This window comes from Gorilla gorilla, chromosome X (assembly GCF_029281585.2).
Source record: "Gorilla gorilla gorilla isolate KB3781 chromosome X, NHGRI_mGorGor1-v2.1_pri, whole genome shotgun sequence".
NCBI classification, from domain to species: domain Eukaryota; kingdom Metazoa; phylum Chordata; class Mammalia; order Primates; family Hominidae; genus Gorilla; species Gorilla gorilla.
In genome coordinates, this window is record NC_073247.2 from 91,977,709 (window position 1) to 91,994,251 (window position 16,543).

General features: G+C 38.2%; 1 pseudogene; it reads right to left on the reverse strand.

Annotated features, from left to right (window-relative positions):
- Positions 1-618: 618 nt before the first annotated feature.
- Positions 619-16,543, reverse strand: part of LOC101124626 (charged multivesicular body protein 1B2-like) — a 63,098-nt pseudogene continuing 47,173 nt past the window's right edge.

Here is a 16,543-nt window from a genome sequence, read left to right on the forward strand (position 1 = left end):
TCTAAAACAATTTAAATTTAAAAGCTGATAAATACATATTAAAGTCAACTGCATTTCTGCTTGGATAACAAAAACATAAAACACAAAACAAAAATAGGTCATACCCATTGTATGACACTAAATGAGGTGATTTTGACAATGTAAACATTAAATACACGTTTCCATGCTTTTATTTTTATGTATCTCATCTCACTGCAGACAGATTTAAAACTACTTTGAATTTTTAAAATCCCAAAACTTTTATTCTGTACTTCATTCTGTATAAAGTACTTTGTAGTACTTTGGTGCTGAATTTTTTATCTAACTTTTGAGGAAGATGGTTAATATACAAGAAGCTAATGCTAGCTCTGTCAAAAATACATCCCTCACACTTTTACATATAATATATATAGAACTATATATAAAATCTGTCAAGATGGAAACTCCCTGGAATTTCTTAATGTATTGAAAAGTACAGCAAGGCAAAAGAAAGCATTATATATAAATAGTGTATAGGCAAAAAAGCATTCTGACATACATAGTATTTTTAGTGTAAGTGGAGTACAACTTATCTATAAACACAAAGAATGTTTCAGAGGCAAGTGAAGCAAACAGAAGCAGCAGCTCTTTAAATTACATTCAATCATGGAGAAGAGCAAGTCTCTGTGATAGTTTATCCTAGAGAAAGCAAATATTACAAGTCACCAAGGCAGTGAAAAATATATAACACTGTTGAAGGCCGAAAGAATGAGGGTCGTGATCAACTCAGTATACCAATGGAGGCTATATGAGTAAACAGCAAACTGTTTACTCATGAAAGCAGGATATTGGAAAACTGACAAACTGCATCTGCCACCCAGAAGGAATGCTGAGGGCAGTCACGACCCAGGCACAAGTGTTTCTTGTGAATAGGCATATCTGAAGCCTGTTAGCAATAATGTGAACCTGTGATCAATCAAGCAGCTGATCAACCATTACCTCCTCCTCCCTGCTCTTTCTACCCAACAAACACGAAGGGCGGCCAGCACGGTGGCTCATGCCTGTAGTCCCAGCACTTTGGGAGGCCAAGATGGGCGGATCATGAGGTCAGGAAATCAAGACCATCCTGGCTAACACGGTGAAACCCCATCTCTACTAAAAATACAAAAAATTAGCCAGGCGTGGTGGCGGGCACCTGTAGTCTCAGCTACTAGGGAGGCTGCAGCAGGAGAATGGCGTGAACCTGGGAGGCAGAGCTTGCAGTGAGCCGAGATTGTGCCACTTCACTCCAGCCTGGACAACAGAGCGAGACTCCGTCTCAATAAGTAAATAAATAAATAAGAAGGGCTGTAGAAGCTCAGGGCTGCCTTTGCTCACTAGAAACAAGGAGCCCCCTGACCCCTTCTTTAAAACAAATCCGTTCATCTTTGTTTTCATTTCTGCATTCATCCCCCTTCGTTCAGTCCCATAGTAACCATCACATAACACTATATTTTAAATAGTCCACATTTTAAATATGATTTAAAATCCTAACTCAAATATTCACACTAAAACCAACATTAAGAGTTTAATTCTTTTAAACTTTTCAGAAAAATATGAAGATCTTAATAGAGCACATGCTATGAAGGGGAGCAAATTCAATATCCAAACAAAATGTGCATGCAAATACATAATTCCCATCATTACAGAGCTAAAGGCTGATCACATTTTTCTGATTTATGATATATTACAAAGTACTTTATTACAGTAGAAAAATACTCTTTATAAAAGGTGAATATATATTTACTTATATTTAATTTATATAACATGTTTAAATTATATACTATATATTTATACATATATATATATATCCTAAATTACTTATATACACATCAAACACACAAGAGCAAAGATAAAATCCAACCTCTACCTGTTCCATGGAAGCAACATTTGTGCCAAGAGAATCTATCTGACCCTGTGGTAGTTGCATATTGAGATCAAGGCTACAACTTAAAATTAGCAGTTGGTGGCTGGCAAGCTGGCCGAATAGGAACAGCTCCAGTCTGCAGCTCCCAGCGAGATCAACGCAGAAGGCGGGTGATTTCTGCATTTCCAACTGAGGTACCCAGCTCATCTCAGTGGGACTGGTTAGAGTGGGTGCAGCCCATGGAGAGCAAGCTGAAAGAGGGTGGGGTATCACCTCACCTGGGAAGCGCAAGGGATCCGGAAACTCCCTTCCCTAGCCAAGGGAAGCCTTGAGGGACTGTACTGTGAGGGACGCTGCAATCCAGCCCCAGATACTACGCTTTTCCCGTGGTCTTCGCAACCCGCAGACCTGGAGATTCCCTTGGGTGCCTATGCCAGCAGGGCCCTGGGATTCAAGCACAAAACTGGGTGGCTGTTTGGGCAGACACCGAGCTAACTGAAGGAGTTTTTTTTTTTCATACCTCAGTGGCGCCTGGAATGCCAGCAAGACAGAACCATTCACTCTGCTGGAAAGGGGGCTGAAGCCAGGGAGCCAAGTGGTCTAGCTCAATGGATCCCACCCCCATGGAGCCCAGCAAGCTAAGAGCCACTAGCTTGAAATTCTAACTGCCAGCACAGCAGTCTGAAGTCGACCTGGGACACTGGAGCTTGGTGGGGGGAGGGGCATCCACCATTGCTGAGGCTTGAGTAGACAGTTTCCCGCTCACAGTGCAAAGCTGCCTGGAAGTTCAAGCTGGGCGGAGCCCACCGCAGCTCTGCAAAGCCGCTGTAGCCAGACTGCCTCTCTAGATACCTCCTCTCTGGGCAGGGCATCTCTGAAAGAAAGGCAGCAGCCCCAGTAAGGGGCTTATAGATAAAACTCCCATCTCCCTGGGACAGAGCACCTCAGGGAAGGGGCTGTGGGCACAACTGCAGCAGAGTTAAAAGTTCCTGCCTGCCGGCTCTGAAGAGAGCAGCAGGTCTCCCAGCACAGTGGTCGAGCTCTGCTAAGGGAGAGACTGCAACCTCAAGTGGGTCCCTGACCCCCATGCCTCCTGATTGGGAGACACCTCCCAGCAGGGGTCAATAAACACCTCATACAGGAGAGCTCCAGCTGACATCTGGTGGGTGCCGCTCTGGATTGAAGCTTCCAGAGGAACAAACAGGCAGCAATCTTTGCTGTTCTGCAGCCTCTACTCCTGATAACCAGGCAAACAGGGTCTGGAGTGAACTTCCAGCAAACTCCAGCAGACCGGCAGGAGAAGAGCCTGACTGTTAAAAGGAAAATTAACAAACAGAAAGGAACAGCATCAACATCTACAAAAAGAATGTCCACACAGAAACACCATCTGCAGGTCACCAGCATCAAAGACCAAAAACACAAAGGTAGATAAATCCATGAAGAGATAAAACCAGTGCAAAAAGGCTGAAAATTCCAAAAACCAGAATGCCTCTTGTCCTCCAAAGGATCACAACTCTTCGCCAGCAAGGGAAAAAAACAGGATGGAGAATGAGTTTGATGAACTGACAGAAGTAGGCTTCAGAAGGTGTATAATAACAAACTCCTCCGAGCTAAAGGAGCATGTTCTAACCCAATGCAAGGAAGCTAAGAACCTTGAAAAAAGGTTACAGGAATTGCTAACTAGAATAACCATTTAGATAAAAACATAAATGTCCTGATGGAGCTGAAAAACACAGCAGAAGAACTTCGTGAAGCATACACAAGTATCAATAGCCAAATCGGTCAAGTAGAAGAAAGGATATCAGAGGTTGAAGATCAACTTAATGAAGTAAAGCATGAAGATAAGATTAGAGAAAAAAGAATGAAATGGAATGAGCAAAGCCTCCAGGAATATGGGACTATCTGAAAAGACCAGACCTATGTTTGATTGGCGTACCTAAAAGTGGCATGGAGAAAGTAACCAAGTTGGAAAACACTCTTCAGGATATTATCCAGGAGAACTTGCCCAACCTAGCAAGACAGGCCAACATTCAAATTCAGGAAATACAGAGAACACCATAAAGATACTCCTTGAGAAGAGAAACCCCAAGACACATAATTGTCAGATTCATCAAGGTTGAAATGAAGGAAAAAATGTTAAGGGCAGCCAGAGAGAAAGGTCGGGTTACCCACAAAGGGAAGCCCATCAGACTAACAGCAGATCTCTCTGCAGAAAGCCAGAAGAGAGTGAGGGCCAATATTCAACATTATTAAAGAAAAGAATTTCCAACCCAGAATTTCACATCCAGCAAAATTAAGCTTCATAAGCAAAGGAGAAATAAAATCCTTTACAGACAAGCAAGTGCTGAGAGATTTTGTCACCACCAGGCGTGCCTTACAAGAGCTCCTGAAGGAAGCACTAAACATAGAAAAAAAAAAAAAACAGTACAGCCACTGCAAAAACACACCAAATTGTAAAGGCCATCGACACTATGAAGAAACGGTATCAACTAACAGGCAAAATAGAGAGCTAGCATCATAATGACAGGATCAAATTCACACATAACAATATTAACCTTAAATGCAAATGACCTAAATGCCCCAATTAAAAGACACAGACTGGCAAATTGGATAAAGAGTCAAGACCAATCGGTGTGCTATATTCAAGAGACCATCTCACAAAGATACATAGGCTCAATATAAAGGGATGGAGGAATACGTACCAAGCAAATGGAAAGCAAAAGAAAAAAAAAAAAGCAGGCATTGCAATCCTAGTCTCTGATAAAACAGACTTTAAACCAACAAAGATAAAAAAAAACAAAAACAAAAACAAAGAAGGGCATTATATAATGGTAAAGGGATCAATGCAACAAAAAGAGCTAACTATCGTAAATATATATGCACCCAATATAGGAGCACCCAGATTCATAAAGCAAGTTCTTAGAGACCTACAAAGAGACTTATACTCCCACACAATAATAGTGGGAGACTTCAACACCCCACTGTCAATATTAGACAGATCAATGAGATGGAAAATTAAAAAGGATATTCAGGACTTGAACTCAGCTCTGGACCAAGCAGACCTAATAGACATCTACAGAACTCTCCATCACAAATCAACTGAATATACATTCTTCTCAGAACCACATCACACTTACTCTAAACTTGACCACATAATTGGAAGTAAAATATTCCTCAGCAAATGCAAAAGAACAGAAATCATAACAAACTGTCTCTCATACCAAAGTGCAATCAAAGTAGAACTCAGGATTAAGAAACTCATTCAAAACCGCAGCACAACTACATGGAAACTGAACAAGCTGCTCCTGAATGACTACTGGGTGAATAATGAAATTAAAGCAGAAATAAATAAGTTATTTGAAACCAATGAGAACAAAGACACAACATACCAGAATCTTAGGGACACAGCTAAAGCAATGTTCAGAGGGAAACTTATAGCACTAAATGCCCACAGGAGAAAGCAGGAAAGATCTAAAATCAACACCCTAACATCATAATTAAAAGAACTAGATAAGTAAGAGCAAACAAATTCAAAAGCTAGCAGAAGACAAGAAATAACTAAGATCAGAGCAGAACTGATGGAGATAGAAACATGAAAAACCCTTCAAAATATCAATGAATCCAGGAGCTGGTATGTTGAAAAGATCAACAAAATAGAGAGACTGCTAGCCAGAATAATAAAGAAGGAGAGAAGAATCAAATGACACAATAAAAAGTGATAAAGGGGATATCACCATTGATGCCACAGAAATACAAACTACCATCAGAGAATACTATAAACACCTCTATGCAAATAAACTAGAAAATCTAGAAGAAATGGATAAATTCTTGGACACATACACCCTACCAAGACTAAAGTAGGAAGAAGTCGAATCCCTGAATAGGCCAATAACAAGTTCTGAAAATGAGGTAGTAATTAATAGCCTACCAACCAAAGAAAGCTCAGAACCAGAGAGATTAACAACCGAATTCTACCAGAGGTACAAAGAGGAGCTGGTCCCATTCCTTTTGAAACTATTCCAAACAACAGAAAAACAGGGACTCCTCCCTAACTCATTTTACAAGGCCAGCATCATCCTGATTCCAAAACCTGGCAGAGACATAACAAAAAAAGAAAATTTCAGGCCAATATCCCTGACGAATGTCGATGCAAAAATCCTCAATAAAATATTGGCAAACCGAATCCAGCAGCACATCAAAAAGCTTATCCACCATGATCACGTCGGCTTCATCCCTGGGATGCAAGGGTGGTTCAACATATGCAAATCAATAAACATAATCCATCACATAAACAGAACCAATGACAAAAACCACATCATTAACTCAATAGATGGAGAAAAGGCCTTTGATAAAATTCAACACACCTTCAGGCTAAAAACTCTCAATAAACTAGGTATTGATGGAACATACCTCAAAATAATAAGAGTTATTTATGACAAACCCACAGCCAATATCATAATGAATGGGCAAAAGCTGGAAGCATTCCCTTTGAAAACCAGCACAAGACAAGGATGCCTTCTCTTACCACTCCTATTCAACATAGTATTGGAAATTCTGGCCAGGGCAATCAGACAAGAGAAAGAAATAACAGGTATTCAAATAGAAAGAGAGGAAGTCAAATTGTGTCTGTTTGCAGATGTCATGATTGTATATTTAGAAAACCCCATCATCTCAGCCCAAAATCTCCTTAAGCTGATAAGCAACTTCAGCAAAGTCTCAGGATACAAAATCAATGTGCAAAAATCACAAGCATTTCTACACACCAATAATAGATAAACAGAGAGCCAAATCATGAGTGAACTGCCATTCACAATTGCTACCAAGAGAATAAAATACCTAGGAATCCAACTTACAAGGGATATGAAGGACCTCTTCAAGGTGAACTACAAACCACTGCTCAAGGAAATAAGACAGGAAACAAATGGAAAGACATTCCATGGTCATGGATAGGAAGAATCAATATCGTGAAAATGGCCATACTGCCCAAAGTAATTTATAGATTCAATGCTATCCCCATCAAGCTACCACTGACTTTCTTCACAGAATTGGAAAAAGCTACTTTAAATTTCATGTGGAACCAAAAAGGAGCCCACGTAGCCAAGACAATCCTAAGCAAAAAGAACAAAGCTGGAGGCATCACGCTACCTGACTTCAGACTATACTACAAGGCTACAGTAACCAAAACAGCATGGTACTGGTACCAAAATAGATATATAGACAAATGGAACAGAACAGAGGCCTCAGAAATAACATCACACATCTACAACCATCTGATCTTTGACAAACCTGACAAAAACAAGCAATGGGGAAAGTATTTCCTATTTAATAAATGGTGTTGGGAAAACTGGCTAGCCCTATGCAGAAAACTGAGACTGGACCCCTTCCTTACACTTTATACAAAAATTAACTCAAGATGGATTAAAGACTTAAATGTTAGACCTACAACCATAAAAACCCTAGAAGAAAACCTAGGCAATACCATTCAGGACATAGGCATGGGCAAAGACTTCATGACTAAAACACCAAAAGCAATGGCAACAAAAGCCAAAACAGACAAATGGGATCTAATTAAACTAAAGAGCTTCTGCTCAGCAAAAGAAACTATCATCCAAATCAACAGCAACCTACAGAATGGGAGAAAATTTTTGCAATCTATCCATCACAACAAAGGACTAATATCCAGAATCTACAAAAAACTTAAATTAAAAAAAAACACATCAAAAAGTAGGTGAAGGATATGAACAGACACTTCTCAAAAGAAGACATTTATGCAGCCAACAAACATATGACAAAAAGCTCATCTCACACCAGTTAGAATGGCAATCATTAAAAAGTCAGGAAACAACAGATGCTGAAGAGTATATCACTGTCCATCAGTGATATACTGGATAAAGAAAATGTGGCATATATACACCATGGAATACTATGCAGCCATAAAAAAGGATGAGTTCATGTCCTTTGCAGGGACATGGATGAAGCTGGAAACCATCATTCTGAGCAAACTAACACAAGAACAGAAAACCAAACACCACATGTTCTCACTCATAAGTGGGAGTTGAACAATGAGAACACATGGACACTGAGAGGCGAACATCACACACCAGGGCCTGTCAGGAGGTGGGAGGCTAGGGGAGGGATAGCATTAGGAGAAATACCTAATGTAGATAATGGGTTGATGGGTGCAGCAAACCACCATGGCACATGTATACCTGTGTAACATACCTGCATGTTCTGCACCTGTATCCCAGAACTTAAAGTATAATAAATAAATTTAAAGAAATAATAATAATTAGTATATGAATGTTAATATAGGCATTTTTCTTCTTTACCTAATATGTATTGTAAATTTGAATATTCCATCTTCCATTTTACCTTAGTTTACATAAAAATAAAACAAGTTCAATTTTATAAATATAAATTGAGCTTAAATATCTTCTGAATGTCAACCTTAAGATAATGAATTTACTAATTTTAAAGTATTTTTGTTGAGTCCTAAAAGTGACCCACGTGGAAGGTAATCTTATGATATAAAAGATAATAATACTGGGAAATGATCTGGTCTTCAGAACAAAAGGCCAAACTAATGGTTATCCAATATATTAGATGTACCGTAGATTACTACATTCCCTACTGTGAAGGAAAACTAATATGCTAAAAAAGATAAAACAGGCTAGATAACTCTAGCCTCACCTAATATTTGAGTTAACTTCAATTTCAGTTTTTAGCTCCTGGGCTACCCTTAGCAGGAATAATTATTTGCATCCAGCCATACAACTGAGTTTCAGAAAAGTTAAGTACACTTGTCTGAGATCATTCTAGTGATAGACATAGGATTTTAATCTAGGTTTGACTGTCTCCAAAGCCTATGATTTTAATCTCCACTGTACCACTCCTCTAGTACATAAACTATCCTTTCTCCGTGTCTCTAAACCATTGGAGTGTATGCCAACTCCGGTATGAAAATACTACAGGGAATATAATATAATGACATTAACAGTCATTATGAGATTTATTATTATTATTATTATTATTATTATTATTTGGAGACAGAGTCTCACTCTGTCACCCAGGCTGGAGTGCAGTGGCATGCTTTCAGCTCACTGCAACCACTGCCTCCTGGGTTCAAGCAATTCTTCTGTCTCAGCCTCTGGAATAGCTGGGATTACATGCGTGCACCACCACGCCCGGCTAATTTTTGTATTTTTTAGTAGAGACGGGGTTTTGCCACGTTGGCCAGGCTGGTCTCGAACTCCTGACCTCAGGTGATCCACCCGCCTCGGCCTCCCAAGTGCTGGGATTATAGGCTTCAGGCATCGCGCCCAGCCCATTGTGAGATTCTATAGACAGATTTTTATTGAAAAAGTAAAGACATAAAATTTAATTGGGGGAAGCACTAACTCAGTCAGCAATTAGATACTTAAACATCTTTAAAGATGGGCATTGGTGTTTCTACATCAGTGGTTATATCTGTTTCTACTGCCAGTCACCACACATTGACATAGTCTCTTGATTTTTTAGTCACTACCCCAAGGAACATCTGGAAATATCTGGAGACATGCTTGGCTATCACAACTGTAGGGAGGGGTGCCATTGGTATCTAGTGGGTAGAGGCCAGAGATGCTGCTAAACATCCTACAGTGCACATGACAGCCCCCAGGATTATCCATCCCAAAATGTCAATAGTATCGAGGTTGTGAAATACTGCTCTAAACCTTATCAAAAAGTTGCCTACTGATTTCATTTACCACTGAGAGTCAGTAAGGCCATAATGTGGCAGCATTCATTTTATAAAACTTCCCTTGCTGCATCAAGCCAAATCGTCTAATTTAGTCTTTAGCAGAAACAGGAACAAGTCCTTAGTCTCTTATAAAGACTATGTTTAAAAGATGGAGTCTTCTGACACAGAATGCCTTTGTTATAATACTTAACAAAAACCACCTTTCTTGTTCCCCTCCATATGGGCTACTTTAGGATACTAACAAAACAAAATAGCACACAACTTAACCCACAGCCCTGTTCTCGAACATTACAAACCTGATTTTTAATTTATTAATCTCGATTTTAATTCTTTAGCAATATATTAGTGATCTAAAGAGTTGATAAACTTAACTGTTTATTCTAATCAGGTAGTAGCTTAGATAGGATTTATCAACTCTATTTCCCAGATGTCCAAATCTTCTCTTCCCAGGAGAAAAGAACAAAATGAGACTAAGCCTCATTTCAAACTAGTTCTCTACCTTTGAAAATACATTATAAAACATTAGCATCAATTTTTATTTTTTACTACTACATTATCTTGAACTAAAATTACACCAGAGAATAATAATACAACATGATTTCTACAGCAAAGATATCATAGATAAGTCATTCTCCCATGACATGAAGGGCCTGAAATAAACAGCCCTTCATATATTATATATCCTGTTTCCAATAGCAATATCACAAAAGGGTATGAATTATTTACTTAAAAGAAACAACCAAATCATTATCCGTAATATTGCTGTCTTTTGAGCCCCTTGCACATTTTGCACATATTACTCAGTTTGCAGTACTCAAACTAGACTTATGACTCAATGGCCTAATCATAGCAGAATTATTTTGGAAGGTCCTTTTTTTAAAAAAAAAAACAACAACTATATATTTCATACATGCAGCGAACAGTAGGTATTGAGCAAATGTTCAAACACTGCTGCTTCCTTTGATAACCTTTGTCTATTTCTTTTCATACACTAAATGAATCTATTTCCAGAGATTTTTAAGAAAATACTAAGATGACTGAAACACAGTCAAATTTTTATGAGCATGGCAAGGAATTGGATGACTGTTTAAAGTCCCTTGAAACATTAAATTCTAGGGTCACAAACCTAACTCTGGCAATTCGTGGTAAAGAGAAATATTTTCATCTATATTACAGAATTTTAGAACCTCTAGATATTAAATCAAGATTTTCCAAAATCACCCGGATAACTTCTTACCTACCTTCATCTGCCATTTCCTGAAGCAGCATATCCATTTGGTTCTAGAATAAGAAAATGCGGATTTCTATTAAGCATTTGCTTTTTGCATGGTTTTTCGTTTTCTTTTAAAAGAGGGAAACCGGTCTCTAATTTTTTAAAAGAAAGCATTTAAAAAATATTTTGTACCACCAGAGGGAGCTGCATAATTTCAATTTTTTTTTTCTGAATAATACTAAATTCTAAAGCTTAAAACTTTGAGGTTATGGGGAAATATTAGCAGTGAGGTTCACATATAATTTAAATCTTAGTAATATAGATCTCTCCAAGTGAACCAATTTATAAAAGCTCCATTCTAACCCACTTTACTTTTATTATGTATAATAGATTTAAATTTTAGATTACAATAATCAGAATTGTTCTTTCTGCCAGTTGATGTAAATCTGATATCAAGGCTAACTTTTTCAAATGTCAGAGATGAATAAAATATAAGTATTGAGATATTTACTAAAGTACAGGCATTCTCAGGCAATAGAGTCTGATTAATAATTTTAAAAACTCTTCTAGTTTTTAACTAAGTTATTGAAAATATTTTTAATATACAGGTGGGAATTCTAAGATATGGTCCCAGCTCTACCATTAACAATGAGTATGATTTTAAGCCAATCACTAACCTTGCTGTTGGGCCTTAGTTCTTGTTTTCTTTCATTCACTTAAAAAATATTTCCAAAATACTGAAAAAGTTCATGAAATAGTAGATTCCTATGTGCATTAACATTTTGGTTTTAATTCATATCTAAAATAGCATTATTCGTGTTACGAGAATTTACTTAAATTGTATTATACAATGATTTTATTCCATAACTTCCTTTCCTCATTCAACCTTGTAAGATTATATTGAGATCTAGATATCTAGTTCATTCACTTTAAACTACTGTATGATGTTGCAACACAGAAATAGACTCAGTTTTATTTATACATTCTATTTTTGGAATTTAGATTTTTCTTAACTCCTACCTATTATAGAAAATGGTGCAATGAACATTTTCGCACGTGTGTGTGTGTGTGTGTGTGTAAAGAGAGAGAAAGAGATTGATCTGTATATATACCGTTGTCTACACATGTAGGGGCTGCTTTGTGTATAAATTTGGAAGTGAAAGTACTAGGTTACATACATTTCATATACTGTGATTTATTCAACAGTCTTCAAAAATTTTGAACATCTACTTTATGCCAGATATTTTACGTGCTAGGGAGGCACCAATGATGCCCTCATTAAGCTTAAATTCTAGTGTGTACACGAGAAGGGAGGGCAAATAAATTTTTTAAGAAGTATATGGTATATTAGAAAGCGATATATACAGTAGAGAAAAATAAAGCAGGGAAGGTAGACAATAGGAGGCATGGTAGGTATACTGTTGATGCAATTTTAAGTAGGATGGTCAGGAAAAACCTCACTACAAAAATGACTTAAAGACCTAAAGGAGGTAAGATAGTAAGCAATGAGTATGTCTAGAGAAAGAACATTTAAGGGAGAAGAAACTACAAGTGGAATGGCTTTCAGGCAGAAATATACTTGGTGTGTTTGACAAATAACAACAAATCCAGGTGCCTGAGTAGACTGATGAGCAATAACATGTCAGGACAGATCAAGGTAAGGCAGGCCATGTAGAACTTTATGGACCTTTGGAAACAATCTGGCTTTTACTGAGGAAAATGTTGAACCACTTGAAAGTTTTGAGAGGAATGACATGATCTGACTTGTACTAACAGGATTGCTCTCGTTGCTATGCTGAGAACAGACTGTAGATATTACCAAACTGCTTTTCCAAAGTGGATGTGCCAATTTGAATTCTAATTACTACTCATTAGCAGGGTGTGAGAATTTGGGCAACTAAGTGTGTTCAGCCAGATCTCTCTCCATTTCTGCTGTAAATTTTGGTTAAGTTTTTATGACTAATGTTATATATATATATATATATATGTATATATATACACATATATATACATATATATATATATATGAATGTCTCCAGCACCTGGCACAATACCTGAAACAGGAGAAGGTGCTCAGTGAATGTCAGGTGAATGAGCTGAGAGGCACTTCAGATATCATCATATCCAACTCCTACATTTTACAGTTATGAAAACTGAGGCCCGGGGTAGTCAGTATCTGAGTCAAGGTCCCAAAGTTAATTAGAAGCAGAGTGATGACTAGAAATCAAAGTAACCAAGATAGTGAAACAGAACCTTATAGCAATCACACTCCCTGCAGGAACATCAAATTGAACAACTATCCATGCCAAACAAAAACAACAAACAAACAACAACAACAACAAAAACACCTTCACAAGAGCTAAAGAAACCAGGCGAATGGTCTCAGTACCTGGTTTTGGAATAATCACAAGAAAAGATGCAATAAGGAGGGTGGACAGTCTCGCATTGCCTACATTACCCTTTCTGCAACCGTAGGCAGCACAGCGTGGAGAGAGAATCTGTCTGCTTGGGGGAGGGAGAGGGAAGTGTGCATGGGACTTTGCCTTGGAATCAGTACCAGCCTGCCACAGTAAAACACAGCACCAAGCAGAACCCTAAGGCCCCTCATTCTAGGCTCGTGCCCAAGGATGGAGCTCCTACATCCGCCACAGGCCAGATGGGAATCTGTGGTCCCAATATGACGAACCCAAGTTGCAGCCTGCTTCACCAACAGCTGACAAAAGTAGCCTTAGGCTCTGAATAAATTTCAGTGGCAGGAAGGCTATCACAACTGCAGTCCTTGACTGAGCCCTGGTGATGCACTGGTCTGGGGCTTTCGGTTTGACACACTGTGACATCAGCTGCAGAGGCCACAGACTATCCACTTCACCCCTCCCCCAACCTCAGGCAGTACAGCATGGATAAAGACTCTTTCCACTTGGAGAGAAAAGAAGTGAGTGAGGGACTTTGCCCAGGGAACTCTCCCTGAATTTTCCCAAGTCCATCAGGGCTGGAAGCCTCAAAGCCCTCAAGAGAGTGGCAGCAAACCTAAGCTTAGGGCACCCTCTAGTGCTGAAACTGCTGCAGTGACCACAAGCTTAGTGAATTCAAAAGTCAGTCATGTTTATTTGAATTCCTGGAAAGCCTTCTGAAGAAGGATGAGGACATACAAGGCCAGACTGCAAAGACTGGAATAAATACATAATTTTTCAATGCTCAGACATCGATGCACATTCACAAGAATCAAGAACACTAAGGGCAATATGACCTCACCAAACAGACTAAAATAACAGTGAACAACCCTGGAGAGATGGAGATGTGTGTACTCTCAGACAGAAAACCCAAAACAGGTGTTTTGAGTAAGCTTAACAAACTTCACAAAAGCAAAGAGAAGCAATTCAGAAATATATCAGAGAAATTTTACAAAGGGATTAAAATAATCAAACAGTAATCCTGGAGCTGAAAAATACAGTGAATGAGATTTAAGAAATGCATTCTTGTCTTATTAGGAGAATTAATCAAGCAAAACAAAGGACCAGTGAGCTTAACAACAGTCTATTTGAAAATAAAGGAAAAAAAGAAAAAGCAATGAAAAATGTTCATGAAATCTATGGGATGGCATCAAAAGGGCAAATGTATGAGTCATTGGCCTTCAAGAGGGAGTAAAGAAAGAGAAAGGGGTAGAAAGCTTATTCAAAGAAAAAATAACAGAAAACATTGTAAACCTAGAGAATGACATAAATATCCAAATGCAGGTAGGTCAAAGATTACCAAGCAGATTTAATCCAAGTAAGACCACCTCAGACAAAAATAATCAAATTCTCAAAGGTCAAGGACAAAGAGAGGCTCCTGTAAGCAGTGAGACAAAAGAAGCAAATAGTATACAAAGGCACTGTGATAGGTTTGCTGGCAGACTTAACAAAAACCTTATAGGCCATGAGAAAATGGGATGAAATACTTGAAGTACTGAAGAAAAAATGCCTGCCAATTGAGACTATTGTATCCAGCAAGCCTATCCTTCAAACATCAAGGTGAGAGAGACTTTCCCAGAAATAGAAAAAAAAGACAATCTTCAAATTCATACAGAAATGCAAAAGACCCTGGATAGTTAAAGCAATCATGAGCAAAATGTACCAAGCTGGGGGCATTAATACAACTTAACTTTAAAATACACCACAAAGCTATAGTAACCCAAACAACATGTTACTGGCCTAAAAACAAACACACAGACCAATAGAACAGAATAGAATAACCAGAAATAAATCCACATGTTTACAGCCAACATGTATTTGACAAAGGCACCAAGAACATACACTGGGGAAAGAACAGTTTCTTCAATAAATGGTGCTGGGAAAACTAGACAACCATATGTAGAAGAATAAAACAGACCTCTGTCTCTTACTGTATAGAAAACTCAACTCTAAATGGATTAAAGACATAAATGTAAAAACCTTAAATTATGAAACTAATAAAATAAAACAGGGAAAATGCTTCATAAAACTGGATCAGGCAAGGAGTTTTTGAATAAGATAACAAAAGCACAGGTCTATTCGTGTGATGGTTACACTGAAAGCTCAGACATTGCTGTGATGCAGCATATGCAGGTAACAAAGCTGCATCTGTACCCCCAGATATAGTTTTTTTAAAAAGCACCTTTGGGAGGCTGAGGTGGGAGAATTGCTTGAGGCCAGGAGTTCAAGACCAGACTGGGCAATAGTGAGACCCCCATCTCTACAAAAAAAAAATGAAATTGGCTGGGTGTAGTGGCACATTTGTGTAGTCTGAGCTACTTAGGAGGCCAAAGCAGGAGGACTGCTTGAGCCCAGGAGTTCGAAGTTACAGTGAGCTATAATCACACCATGCACTCCAGCCTAGGTGACAGAGCAAGACCCTGTCTCAAAAACCAAACCAAAAAGCACAGGCAGCAAAAGTAAAAATAGATAAATTACATCAAATTAAAAAGCTTCTGCACAGGAAAAAACACATAAATACAGTGGAGAAAGTACCTACAGAATGGGAGAAAGTAGTTGCAAAAGACCTGAATAGACATTTTTCAAAAGACATACAAATGGCCAACGAGTATGTGAAACAATGCTCAACATCAGTAATCATCAGGGAAATGTGAGTCAAAATCACAGGGAAACATCACCTCACTCCAGTGAAAATGGCTCTTATCAAAAAGACAAAAAATAACAATTGCTTGTGAGGATATGGAGAAAGGAGAATTCTTAGGCACTGTTTGTAAGGATATTAATTTAGTACAGATATAATGGAAAAGAATATGTAGTTTCCTCAAAAAATTAAAAAATAGAACTTCCACATGATCCAGCAATCCCCTTCCTGGGTATATATTCAAATAAAATGAAATTAGTATGTCAAAGAGATATCTGCAATCCCATGTTTATTACAACACTATTCACAATAGCCAAAATATGGAATCAACTTGTTTCATCTAAAGATGAAGAAAATGTGGTATATCTACATAACAGAATACACTACTCAGCCATAACACAAAATAAAATCCTGTCATTTGCTCAACATGGATAAACCTGCAGGGTATAAGGTTAAGTGAAAGGAACCTGGCACAGAAAGACAAACATTGCATGATCTTACTCATTTGTGGAATTCAAAAAAAGTTGATTTCATGGAAGTAGAGAGTAGAATAGTGGTTACCAGGGGCTGGGGATGGAAAAGAGCTGGTAAAAGGAGGGACTAGCAGAAATTTGTCAATAGGTACAGAGTTAGTTTG